Source organism: Emys orbicularis, chromosome 1, assembly GCF_028017835.1.
Source record: "Emys orbicularis isolate rEmyOrb1 chromosome 1, rEmyOrb1.hap1, whole genome shotgun sequence".
In the NCBI taxonomy this organism is placed as follows: Eukaryota; Metazoa; Chordata; order Testudines; family Emydidae; genus Emys; species Emys orbicularis.
In genome coordinates this window covers 96,812,855-96,817,034 of record NC_088683.1, presented here as the reverse complement: position 1 = coordinate 96,817,034, position 4,180 = coordinate 96,812,855, and positions in this window count along the sequence as shown.

Below are 4,180 nucleotides of genomic sequence, written 5' to 3'. Positions count from 1 at the left end.
ATCACTGATGTCCAAAACTGCTGGATTAGAAAAGGCAGCTTTCCTCCTTTGCACATAAATAAGGTAACAGGAAGGTACAGCTAAAGCCCTCTTGCAGAAACACTGTCCCCCATGAGCAGATGTAATAATAAAAATGTTGGATGCACGTATTGATGCTCTTTGCAAGTTACCTATGAGTGTTTTTTTTTCTTATACTTGAAATAGCTTTCTTTATTAAAAAACTCTTTGAATTCTGGTTTCTCTCCTCCCCCCCCCCCCCCCCCCCCTCGCCCCAGGATGGGCAGCAGAGAAAGAAGACAAGGGAGAATTGAGAGGAGGTGACAATTCCTTTCATGCCCAGGTTTCATCTTAATTCCCATCCATACACCCTGGTGTTTGAACTTGCTTTCTATCCTAGTGGTTTTCCATGGACACAGAAACTCAGCACTTTGAGGTGCTTTTGTATGGCAGGCTGCCCCCCTTCTCCTCCTCTTCTGTATTTTTATTTTACTTTTAGTATAGTGGTACTTAAAATCACTGGTTCACTTAAAAAACAATAAAATGTTTAAACTCTACTAATGTACAAATAAGCTGAAATGTTGCATTTTATGTGTATTTTTTGCCATAGCAGGTACTGTATTTCTCATGCTGGATTTCAAAAAAAACAAACAAAAGGGTGATGTTTTATTGGAGTGTGACAAATTAAGAGTAATAAGGAATTAAGTCGTCGTCATTTCATTGAAACAGAGATGGTGTAATACATATAAGTTTTCTGAAGGTTTTTTTGGGCTTTTAAACAGCTTTTTTGTTTTTATTTTATTTTTATGTTTTTTAAAGATATGATTGTATTATGTGCAACTCAGTTGCTTACATTATAACTACAAAATATTTTTGGGTTCCTGGAAAAAGAGAGACTAATAAATGTGTTTGGCTGCTAAGCATTGAATACTGTGGTATCCTGTCAGTTTATTCTGCCAACTGGCCATTCCCTACCCCAGCACAGGAGTTTACATCCCCCTGGCAAATCTATAGTTTATTTAGGAGAAAAAGGAAACCTAATCTACTTCCTCGGACTATAATGGTCCCAGAGCTGTCATGCAAACAAAATACAAAACATGCTGTAGAAAAGATGTGCCTCTGAGTGACCAGCCCAGCCCAGCGTGGGGTGCTTTCAGAGAAGCAGAACTGCAGTTTCAGGGAGGATTTCCAGAAAACTAAAGACTCAGGACCAAATCCTGGCTTTGCTCATGCAAATAGTCCCATTGACTTCAGTGTGAAATGCAAACAACATTTGGCCCATGCAGTAGAACCTCAGACTTACAAACCCCAGAGTTACGAACTGACCGGTCAGCCCCACATGTCGTTTGGAACTAGAAGTATGCGATCAGGCAGCAGCTGAGACAGCCCCTCCCCCCCCAAATACAGTCCTGTTAAATGTAAACTAACAACAAAATAAAGGAAAAGTTTAAAAAAATTTTGACAAGGTAATTTAAATGAACCAATCAGTTTCCTTAAGATGGTTAAAAGCAGCGTTCTTCTTCTGCATAGTAAAGTTTCAAAGCTGTATTAAGTCAATGTTCAGTTGTAAACCTTTGAAAGAACAAACATACTGTTTTATTCAGAGTTACAAACATTTCAGAGTTACGAACAACCTCCATTCCTGAGATGTTTGTGAGGTTCTACTGTAGTTTATATTTTGCACATTAGGCTGATAAAAATGCAATATATGTTTAAAAAAAAAAAAAACAGATTTTATAGAGCTCCTTTTTGAAGCTCAATCCCTCTGTCTTGCTCTTTGGAAAGTGCTGCTGCATATCACCTTTCTGGGGCCTGTGTGTGTTCGCACATTGCTCGCTGTCACAATACTAGGGTACATTGAGTTGCTCCTGGGGGACTTCTGTGCCAACAAATTAAAAATTCTTGGCACAATATTTGAAAATTCTGCATATTTTATTTGTCAAAATAACACTCTGTAATCACACCAGTTTCAATTATGTTGGTAATTTATTACAAAATACCTGTCAGCAACTATGTAACAATACAGACACAACATTTTCCCCCAGGAGTAGAGTTAAAGAAATCGCTAAAGCAACCCCGTTCCTGTTTCTCTGCCCCCTCCCCTTCCCAGAGCCCAGCTGGGGCAAATACCCACACCTCCTTCCCCCAGAGCACTAGCGTAGCTAGTAGGGTGCAGGGGAAGCAGCCGCTTCCCCTCATCACATTTTTCAAAAGAGGTGCCTAAAAGGGCCTTGCAGCTGTCCACCCCTCCCCTAGCTCACTTCCCCCTCCTCCTCTCCCCTGAGCGCTCCGCCCCCCTGCTCCTCCCCCGAATCACATGTTCGCGGGAAGTCTGAAAACAAGCAGGGGCAGGCCTGCAGCAGCAGGTAAGCTGGGGCGGGGGGGGACACGAGAAGGAGGGCTCCAGGGAGGTGTGGCGTGGCCGGAGGAGCGGGGGGGGGCGCTGAGTGGCCAGAGGAGGAGCCAAGGGGGGTGCCTTTTTTAGGTTTGCTCCCCCTGCACTTAGGACCTGGCACTGCGGGGGCCCCTTACACCTCCTCCCTGTCCCAGAGCACACACACACCCCTACCCCCAGAGTCAGTCACAGAGCACCCAGCCCAGACACTTGCACCCCCTCCCCCACCAGAGCCCAGGGATCCAAAGGGAAAAACAGCCTGATGCTGGCTCCAAGGCTTGTGTGGAGTTTCTTGCACACCACCTTCTTCCTTCACGACATGCCAGGAACTGCAGCTGCCCAGAACCCTCCAGCTTCGATTCTCTTCTCCCCCACCCCTCCCTCACGTAGTGTCTTCTGTTTGCTAGCTGGGCTCTTCCTGGTCTTCTGCCGCCCATTTCTGTGGGGGGAACAACTCTGCGCAGAACGTTAATTTCTGCACAAACTCTGCATTGCACAATGGCACAGAATTCCCCCAGGAGTAATTCAGTGGAGATGGGGAGAGGAGAGTACGCTGCCGGCAATTTAAAAGGAACAGGGAAAAGTGGGTAGAAGTACATGCACATTGATACCAAGCTGCTTTACTGAGTTTCCTCTATGGTATCCGTTCTTTAGATTTGAGAACAGGGAGGCTGCCAGTCTTTCTATTATGTGGTCTGTTGGAAAGAGTAGAACTCCTTTGTTTTTAAAACAGGGCATCAGATATGCTTCTCCTCTACTCAGTCTGATCCTGTCAAGCATTGATTGGTATTAAAGGGACATCAATTTAAAAGTGACACCTCTGTATAAAAATGTGTAGTGTCCCTATGGGTGCTGTCCCGTTGAGCCTGGGCATGTGCGCTCCCTCCCTCGTGGTCTGCCTCCAGACTATTTAGCACTGCAGGGGCGAACCTCCCTCACTTCCTTCTCTACAGCCTTTGGCCTCTGAGGCCTTGGCTACACTGGCAATTCACAGCGCTGCACTGGCTGCGCTCAGGGGAGTGAAAAAACACCCCCCCTGAGCGCAGCGCTGTAAAGCGCCAGTGTAATCAGCGCCTGCTGCGCTGCGAGCTATTCCCCTCGGAGAGGTGGAGTACTCGCAGCGCTGGCGGCGAGACTACACTCGCGAGTGTAGCCAAGGCTTGAGTGAAGGAGCAGACAGCAGTCATCCCTTCCTTGCCTGTCATTAGCATAAGTAGTGTTTGTTTTGTTACCTTTGTTCTCCTTAAAAGTAGTTAGGCCCCTTTTCCTTTATTTTATTCCTTTGGGTTTAAAAAAAAAAAAAAGAGAGAAAGGAAAAGAACTTCAGTTTTCTGCCCTGCTCCCCACCCCCATCTAGTAGATGCATATTTATTTATTTATTCAGTTAAAAAAAAAAAGTAGACGTTCTTCTGCATTACCCCCTGCTCCAGGATGACAACCCCTCTGCCCAGGGGCTTGCCTGGCGCGCTCTGCTCCAAGCGGGGCCTCTCCTGCCAGGAGTCAGTTCCTGTCTCACTGTGCCTGGGGGAGCCACATAGAAGTGCTTTACCTGCCACAGCTAACACGGCAGCCTCACAGGAGCTGAAGTTAAAATTCCTCCCTATGGAGAAAACACCAGTCTGCAGGGGACTCCGGTAGGTGCTGACCCCGGATCATCACGTCAAAAGAGGTCTAGGCCTGAAGAGGAGAAGCGGGGGGGGAGGGGGGAGGAGGAGCCACCAGCAGACTCCCCCCGGAAAGGCTCCTAAAAAGAGCTCCTCCGAGTAGTTAGCCAGCCAGTGGGGCTGC